The 9722-nt window shown below is 40.9% G+C and overlaps 1 pseudogene; it reads left to right on the plus strand.

Annotated features, from left to right (window-relative positions):
• Positions 1-9722, plus strand: part of LOC104507153 — a 38055-nt pseudogene that overhangs the window by 26077 nt on the left and 2256 nt on the right.

Consider the following 9722-nt stretch of genomic DNA (forward strand, 5'->3'; position numbering starts at 1 on the left):
GGTGCCAACAATCTCTGGTCTTAGGTTAGGGGAATTGGTCTGTACTATTAGCTTTAACAAACTTCAGTAACAGAGATTATTACTACTCAGGTGGAAACTATGAGAGAGCAACTGTGTTTTCTTGTCTATTGCATCTGATAACAATCTGGTTCAGATAGCAAGAGGTACCATTCCTCTAGTTTTCTGTTGGTCTGTGTTACTGGTTTTGCAATAGAGAACTGAAAATGTGATGCTTGAGATGATGGATTTCATGTCCTAATGCACAGCTGCTTGGCAGAGGAAATGTGAAGGATTTCTTACTCCTTCTATGCCCCATTCTTATTTCAGGTCTTCTCCTTGCAGACTGGTGGCATGCAGTATCTTTATTACTTTACCAGGGCTGTAAGGTTCTCGTTTCTAATCAATAATGTCTCTCTCCTTTCTCACACCATCTCACTAAATGCATGCATTTTGGGTTTGAACAGGTACCTGTGGTGGCAGTCATGACAACAGGTGGTGGAACGAGAGCTCTGACAGCCATGTATGCTCACCTTCTCAGTGTGCAGGAACTGAATGTCTTGGACTGTGTCTCATACATCACTGGTTTATCTGGCACAACATGGTAAGGCCAAGATGAGCAGTCTTCGTAGGAATTTTCTGTAAGTGACCTGGAGAGTTGTATCATCTTTACAGTCAAGAAGGGCATTCTTTTTGTGCCTTTGCTTTTTCTTGTTTCCTTCAGTGGGTATTTGCCAGCATCTGGAATTAATTCAGTCCTGATTAAATATGTGGATGGTACCACACACATGTGTATTTTTTGCATGTAAATCAAGGCCTGATACGTGAACCTCCAGAACTCCCAAAGCTCTTCTTCAGAACTCACATATTTTCTTGTGTGTGTTTCTTTTTCAGGACCATGTCCAACTTGTATGAAGATCCTGACTGGTCCCAGAAGGATCTTAAGGAAACGCTCAAAGATGCCCGAAAGCATGTGCTCAAAAATAAGTTCTTTACCTGTTTTGCCCCCGATCGTCTGAAATACTATCTGAGAGAGTTGGTCCAGAGGAAACAGGAAGGACATCAGATGTGTTTCACGGATCTATGGGGACTCATAATTGAAACCATGTTACATGAAAAGGTACATCAGCAGCAGCTCTCTCTTCAGATTTGCTTATTTAGTGAATATAACTGTGAGGGTAGACAGTAAATCAAAAAACAGTGGAGACTGCTTTTTGTCTTGTTCAACAGCCCTGCTAGAGCAAAGTCAGCTGGAGCTGGTTGCCCAGGACCACTGGCTGTCGAATATCTCCACAGGAAAAGACTTCAAAATTTCTCTGGGCAACCTGTGCCAGTGTTTGACCACCCTTACAGAAAGGGGTTTTTTTGCATGTTTGTTTGTTTTTTTAGAGAAGTACCAAAAGTATGTGCCTTGGTGGTATCATTCTTTCTGTTTGTTGCCTGTATTATGCAGATCTTAACATCACACCTGGTACAGATAGGGTGGGAATAAAGAGAAATAACAAAACTTCTAGTATGAACAACTTTAATTAATGTGTAAATATTTAAATGAAAAACCTGCTGTCTTTTTAAAACAGAGCTGCACAGTGTGACAAGTCAAAGAGGATTCATGAACACAAAACCAAAGGCAATATCTCTGAGCTGTTAATGGGATTATGTCACCCTGTAAACATTTTCACCAAGGCAATGTTCAGGCTCTGTTGTAGTATTTGAGAATATTTCTTTCCCCGTTGTCCATTTCTACTAGAGAAGAGAAAACACTAGACCCATAATACAAATAATTCCACACACATCCAAATTTCTACTGCCTGAGCACAGGGTAGTGAAAGAGACTCCCAGGAGGTGGCTCAGCAGGGAACTGTGAGTGTCCCTGTGGGGCCAGTGCCCTGTTCCCTGGACCAGCACAGCCTAAGGGAAGCCCGGTGGCACAGCCGTCCTTCCAAGGGCTGACGGGGTGAGGGGGAGCACCTGCAGCTCAGCACCCTCTCAAGCTTTGGCACAGCCCCAAACCCTCCTGCTCTTTCCTCCCTGTCTGACTATGAGCAATGTTCTTCTGCAGAAGCAGTAAGGGTCAAGTCTCACTGAATGCTACCTCTGTTTGAGGCTTGGCTCTGTCACAGGTCTGTGGAAAAGTTGATTTTCTGGGCAGTCAGGGCAGGGCTTACTCCTTCTGAACAAAATACTTCATGCCAAGAGTGCTGTTCAAATATTTATAAACATTTTTCCGAAATAAATAATGTGAATAACAACATTTTCTTCACACTATTGAAATCTCAGAACTTTTTTTTCAGCATATGAACTCAATATCAGACTATTTGTGTGCTGAAGTGTTGGGCAGGGAAGGGTTGGAGACAGGGGTGGCAGCAGCTCTCTGAACTAAACTGGTGGGAAATATCCTAGCTGGAGTCCAGTATACAATGCGTTTGCAGGGCCCAAGCTTAGATGAAGGGGGAGGCTCCCTTTGTCATCTAACTGTCCTCAGCTACTGCCCTTCTTCAAAACAGGAGGACTCCCATAAGCTCACAGATCAGCAGAAAGCACTAACTCAGGGTCAGAACCCCCTGCCCATCTACCTCTCTCTCAATGTGAAGGATAACATCAGCGATCAGGATTTTAGAGGTAATGATACTTCGGAATTGCATTTAATGTTTCATCCCGATAGGGGTCAATTTGGGACTAGGTAAAGAAATCAGTTCAATGCCTCTAAAGGGCCAATCCACCTAAGAGTACAATTTTGGTAGTTAATTTTTTTACCATCTTGGTATATTCAGCTGCATTCAGGATCAAAAGCAAGATGATGGAGGACATTATCATAAAATTACCTGCTGAATTACCTCCGAAATCTAAAGTTTGAAGAGAACTTTAGGTGTAAGAGGACAATTCACTCCTCATGTTCAACACTGTGAAATGTACAGTGAATAAATGTCTGTTTGCAAAGTGTGTTAGTTAGAAATGAGTCTGCCTTAACTTGGCCAATAGCATATCTTTATTCAACTTATTTTTGCCTCTGCTGCTGTAATCAGTCTGTCTTACATTTTTTCTTTCAGAATGGGTGGAATTCACCCCTTATGAGGTAGGATTCCCAAAATATGGTGCTTTCATTCGTGCAGAAGATTTCGGTAGTGAGTTCTTTATGGGTCGCCTGATGAAGAAAATCCCAGAATCCAGAATCTGCTTTTTGGAAGGTGATTTTTTTGTTCCATGGAAATGTAATATAATATAGTATAATCCACTCCTGCACAAACTCCTCTTCTGAAAGGGAGTAGTTAGTATATTTATCTGCCAGTAGCAGTATATGGTAAATATTAGAACTAACAACAGGTCACTATCTGCAGGATTTTTTAATTTCTCTGCAATTTTATTCAGCTGACCAGATTTATTTGATTTCATGTGTGGTTATGCTTGCTGACACAAGGCCTTCGCAATACGTCTATGTCTTTGTCAGCAGCAAAAGTTGTGTAACATTGCCACTAAGTTAAACCATCAGTCTCTTCTGCAACCTGAGCCTCTAAAATGCAGCCTTTTATCTACAATGTTCCTGCCACAGCTAACTCTGATTAATCCTCCAGGGTAACACTTTCATTTTGGAGTGCAAATAGGTCATAATATTTACCTTTTTTTCCCTCTTGCATAAGAACAGCAAAAGCAGTAAGGAAATATTTTTTCCCCCTTGCAAAAGCAATCTCTTGCCTCATTGTTCTTCCTACTTCCACCAATTGCATAAAGGAAGTTTCAGGGGTTTTTTGAGAAGTTAAGATTATTTGCCTGTGTGGAGATTTCACTACAGCTGGTGGTGAGGTGCAAGGAAGCAGTCAGAATCTCTCCATTCCCAGCTGCAATGTCAAACAAGGTACCTGGTCTAGTGGAAGGTGTCCCTGCCCATGGCATCACAGGGGGAACGAGATGACACTTAATGTCCCTTCCAACCCAAACCATTCTATGATTCTAGCGAGGCCTCCCCTTCCATAGTCAGAAATGCCAGCAGGTCACCAGTCTCCTTCTTACACCTCCCATCTTGGCACTTTCTTCTTTCCTTCTCTAGGGCAATGCTGGGACATTACTGTCCCTGTGCTCTGCCAAAGACCCAGCGCCCCTCACTGAGGCAGTGTTTCTTATTTCAGTAACAGTTATCTGACAGAAAGATTTTCAGCAGATTCCTTTGCACCCCAGCCCCAGAACACAGCAAGGACTGACTACATACATCCTGCAGTTCTTTCCTGCATGGCCAAGCCTGTCCTTCTGACCGCAGGCAGGCATTGCTGGGTCAGGCGACAGCCAGGCCACTCAGGTTCAGCCTCTTCTGTCCATCACTCGGTTCCTTCCCAGAGCCCCAGGTTTTGCTCTGCAGTTTGGAGGGTTCGGGAAGGCACTGTTGCACACCTAGAACATCTAACCTTACCAGGTGACTGTGTTTTCTCAGCCTGAAGGGTGATTGCGGGTAGGTGGCAGTCTGGACTGCCATCAAGTTTGCTACAGCTGTTACTAGAGGAACTCGAAAATGTAACCCAGATACGTCTCAAACTTTCAAAAATCAGAAGACAAATCGAAAGACTCATACATGTACACATTCTCTTTTCAAAACATTTAAGTCAGCTTCCTCTTTCTAAGGGATATTAGTGTATGAATCTTGAATGTTTTGTGGCTGACCATTCAGCATGATAAGTACATACCTGTGACAGGATTATGCTACAAATAAATAAATAAAACCTTTAAAATTAAAAATGCTGAGAATTTGATGCATAAGGAATGTTGAGGACAAGTGGAAAATATTAAGATGTAGTTGACAAACATTACTTGCCATGTAACAAAAATGAATGTGTTAGCCCTCTTCACATATCCTAATAATTTAGATTCTTTGTATACATTATGGATTCATAGACCAATTCATAAAGATATTTCCTTTTATTTGTGCACTCAGATAATGTAAATAAGATGCTTGCTGGAGAATGCAGCAGGTACTGAAGGCCATTGTGAATGAAAATGCTTCCAGGTCTTTACGAGTTTACTTTCCATAAAACATATCCTATTTCACAGGGATCTGGAGCAGTGTATTTTCCTTGAATCTTATGGATGCTTGGTATATATCTGTTAATTCAGAAGACTTCTGGCACAAATGGACCCGAGACAAAATTACTGACATAGGTGGGTTACTGTTATGCCATTATGTTATTTTATTATCTCTTTGTGGTTTGGGTTTTTTTTGTTTGGTTGGTTTGGTTTGGTTTTTGTGTTTTATTTGTGGTTGGTTTGTTTTTTTTTTTTAATTCTTTCTTTTTCCCTCTGTGCTGCTATTCTCTCACTGAATTTTTCAAATCCATTTTGGAATTCCATCTTCAGAGCTTCCTGTAATCCGCATGGAAACCAGGGGGAAATCTGTGCCATGTATTTCAGTATGGCTGTCAGTCCAGTTGCTCAAGAAAAGTATCCATGGGATCCGTCATAGGAAAAAAAAAGACAGTGGTCCTCATATAGGCCATTTTCAGAGCACAAGGGTAAAACTGGAGAAAAAGATCCCTGTAGACTAGGAGGGATTGGAGGCCTTCCCTAGCGATCCACAGTCTTCCAGTTCCTCTCTTGGAAGTTGGAGTATGACACAAGGCTTCACAGAAACAAGAGCAATCACCTGTGCCTCTGGAGTCTACAAAGCACAGAATACACTTCAGTACTATTGCAAGTCATTCCAAACTAGTCATAATGATATGATTTGCAAAACACGCTACCAAATTAAGAAAACTCTGCAGGTTGGGGGATTTCAATCAGAAAAACACAAGAGGGACATACTACAGAGGAAAAAGATGAGAAGAAAGAGAAATGTAGCAAAAAGGGTAATTTATTCTATCTTCTTGCACTTGTATGGGGTAGTTTCTGGTTGTTAAACAAGGAGCTTGCATAAGGAACATTAATTATGTTTGTGTGGCCAAGATAATGCATTTGTGTGGCTTTTTTATGTGTGTGACTGAGAGACAAACTGTAACATAGAGTAACAAAGGAAGACAGGGTAACTGCAGGTTACTGTAGTGGATAAAATCATAGAAAAGCAAAGGAATTTACAGTAGATGAGATGGTTTAATTTACAGTACAAACAAGGCCTTTACCACTGTGGACTGAGAAGAAGAAATAGATCTTTTCCAAGCTTAGCTGAAAAATTGTGAGATTTGCAGAGATCCTGGAAATAAAAAGAGAAAGAAGTCCAAGTTTTGCCAAACATGTTAAAACAAATTAAGATTGCACAGATCAACCTCAGCAATGAGACCACATACAAGAACTGTTATTCTTTCTCCTGCAGATGATGAAACCCTATTCCCTGCAAGACCAAATGAGCTGGATACTCGAGTGGTTTGTCCCACTGACAGCTTTGCAGACATTTTTCGAGATGTTGCCATGTTACGTCCAGCAGCTTCAGAAATCCATAACTTCCTAAAGGGCCTCCAGATGGACAACAACTACCTAGAGAGCAAGTTTTCCAAATGGAAAGGTATGGTAATAGCATCCTCTTTTTATTTACATTTTAGACCATCCTTGTGAAAAAGAAACAATGTTTAAAAGATTATCAAGCTGACTGCCTTTTCGTTCTATTCCTGTCGATAATATTTGAAATGGTTTGTTGTTCAAAGCTGAAACTAGCTATGAGGAAAATCTTCAAAAATAAGTCCTTAAAAATTTCATGAAGACCAGCAACTGATAGATGAGAAAGACTCTGATCAGTCAACCAGCATATGTCTGCTGATGTCACAGATAGGCTGGTGTGACAACCAGCCTGCACACTTGTGGCTTGGTACTGTTGTCATCACATGCTGTCTCTTGACCAGCCAGTACTTAAAGGATGTGTGAGGGAGCCCTGTTTCATGTTACTCTTTTACTTATAAGTAAGATATAAGCTTTGTAACAGTATTGCTCGTTGCACAGTTCAGGAATTAGTGCTCTGTCTGGTACCAGGTCTTCCATGTTGCACAAGGGGTTATGCCTGTCTCAGCTGCGTGCCTGTTCTCGTAGAGTGCAAGGCACCAAACATATTTGATCTTTAGTAAGTTGAGACAATGAGGTGCCATTTTCATTTTTTCCATATTAAAAAAAAAATACTGACCTGATCAGAGTCACACACAAAATCAGGGAATGGAATTAGCTCTCCTGAGCCCCAAGTTAATCCTTCTTACTTAGAGGAAAGCCAAAGAAATTGCAGAGTAGATAGTGAAAAGAGGAAGCCAGATGAGGAACTGAGAAATGACTGAAGTGCAGCTATCAGCTATATAGGTAGATCTAAGACCCAAGAAAAGCTGAATTCTCTTTTTGTTAACAATCGACTTTCCTTAGCACATCTCTTGTATTGAGCACCAACCCTGAAAAATAATTTAAAAAAAAAATGCTTCTTTTCTAGACTGCGAGCTTGACTCTCAGCCCAACCACCTGACAGCAGCAACAGACCACCTCATCCTCATTGATACGGCATTTGCCTTTGCTACCAGTTACCCACCCCTTATGAGGCCGGAAAGGAAAGTGGATGTCATTTTGCATTTCAACTACAGTTCAGGTTCCCAGACAGGGGTAGGATTCTTACGTTCTTATTTACCTATGTCTCTGTTTCACCACTGAGTTCCCAGAATTTCTGATCCTCAACACATAAAAAGTAGTGTTTTCTCACAGTATCATGGAAATAAGCTAACATTTTAGCTAACAGGGTCACATATCTTCATTGAATAGTACAAATGTTATCAGTAAGTAAGCATTCAGTAAAATGAATCTGCCCACTTTTATTTGTAAATGTGTTTTAGCTGACTTGAAGGCAGCAGATGCTGAATGAGTGAAGCTAAATGTATTTTAGAATTGTCTAAGACTTCTCAATCCAATCATACATATGGGAATCATAGGCATGGGAAAATGTACGTTCAGGACAATACAATCGTAACAATAGAAGGGATTGATGCAGAAGGCCAGATATGCAAATAAATGCAAGTGCAGTTTGATTTTAAGAACTTTAAATATATTTGGAATAAAATGTTCTGTAGGGCAGCATTTTTAATACAAAATGTGGGATGTAGATTTTCAAAGACAGGCATGTGGACCCAGATCCATCCCACATAACTCTGGCCTTCCAGGACTTGGGTCCATATACAGTCTACAACACCGAAGCTGAGTACATACTATAATCCGTCAGAACTTGGCCCTTACCCCACAAACATTCCCAGTGAAACTGGGTTTTGCTCAAATTGAGTCCAAATGCTTCCCACATGTTCTGATGTTTTCTTTGATTTGTTTTCCTATTGTGGCAACCAGCCCCTGAAAGAAGCCTCTAAATACTTCGAAAAACAGGGAATTCCTAAAAAAATGCCAGATGATCAGGAAACTCCACATCTGAAGGAATGTTACATTGTTGGTGACAGGGAGAGCCCAGAAACGCCTATTCTGATATTTTTCCCTCTAGTAAATGACACCTTCAGGGAATTCAAAGCACCTGGTAAGTTTACAGCCACCCCTCACATTAACAGAGGCAGTGGCTGCCTTCTTTCTCTTTTTTTTCTGTGCAATATCCATTCTTCAGATCATCCTGTAAACAGATTCAGACTCCCTTTGCTTAGATCTGAACCATATCAATTAGCTTAAAATACGTACATTTTCCTGGATAGTAGAGCAGCAGCTGGGATTGACCTTTGGCACACATACCCCTCTTCAAATTCTTTTGGGGCTTTTCATAGGTAAATTACAGAATTTACTGATGAGAAGTATTTTCTGTTTATCTGCACTGGTAGAAGTTAGCAGTGTTGTTTCCTCTCATACTTGTCATCCTTTCCTGTTAGAGAATGCACTGGGGAATCTGAGGATTTCTTTGTTTAAAATAATTTCCAGGCTTACAGTTAAGCAGATAAGCTTGAAAACAAGAGTGTGAACTAGCAAAGTGATGGAAATGTAACACTGAGCCATGCCAACAGCTTCTGTTCACTTCAGTGAGTCCTACTTTGAAATTTAAGAGGAGTTTCAATAGCAGCATTGTTGGGCACTTCAAAACAGATGGTTTCTAAGTCATAGAATCATAGAATGGTTTACATTGGAAAGGACCCTAAAGACCATCTAGTTCCAACCCCCCTGCCATGGGCAGGGACACCTTCCACTAGACCAGGTTGCTCAAAGCCTCATCCAGCCTGGCCTTGAACACTTCCAGGGATGGGGCAACCACAAGTTATCTGGTGGAGAACCTGGTCCAGTGCCTCACCACCCTCTCCATGAATAATTTCTTCCTGATATCTAATCTAAAACTACCCTCTTTCAATTTAAAGCCATTACCCCTTGTCCTACCACTACATGCTCTTGTAAAAGGTCCCCCTCCAGCTGGTACCTGGTACCATAAGCCATGACTCTGTACTACCTCCGTTGGTTCCAAAAGTCTCAGTTACTCCTTCTCCGGATGATAAAATTCCTAACTCATGCTATGAGAATACTTATTTTTTAATCACTTTGAAGCTCAACAGTATACTGAAAACCAAAAATTCTGGGCTTGTACACACTACAATATATTTAATAACAAAACACATGCAGAAACTATTATCCCATTCGTATTACTTATTTTCCTCTTTTTTAAAAAAAGAACACATTTATGGAAAAATTCTCCTGTCTCTGACGTTTTCACCTGTGGTGAGGGAGGAACAGGCATTATACTTCCTGCCCGTATAACCTATCCCTGACACTATTATCTAACATCAGTGCCCATTTGGAGGTTGTTACTGCTCTCTTTC

This window comes from Eurypyga helias, unplaced genomic scaffold (assembly GCF_000690775.1).
Source record: "Eurypyga helias isolate BGI_N326 unplaced genomic scaffold, ASM69077v1 scaffold41173, whole genome shotgun sequence".
In the NCBI taxonomy this organism is placed as follows: Eukaryota; Metazoa; Chordata; class Aves; order Eurypygiformes; family Eurypygidae; genus Eurypyga; species Eurypyga helias.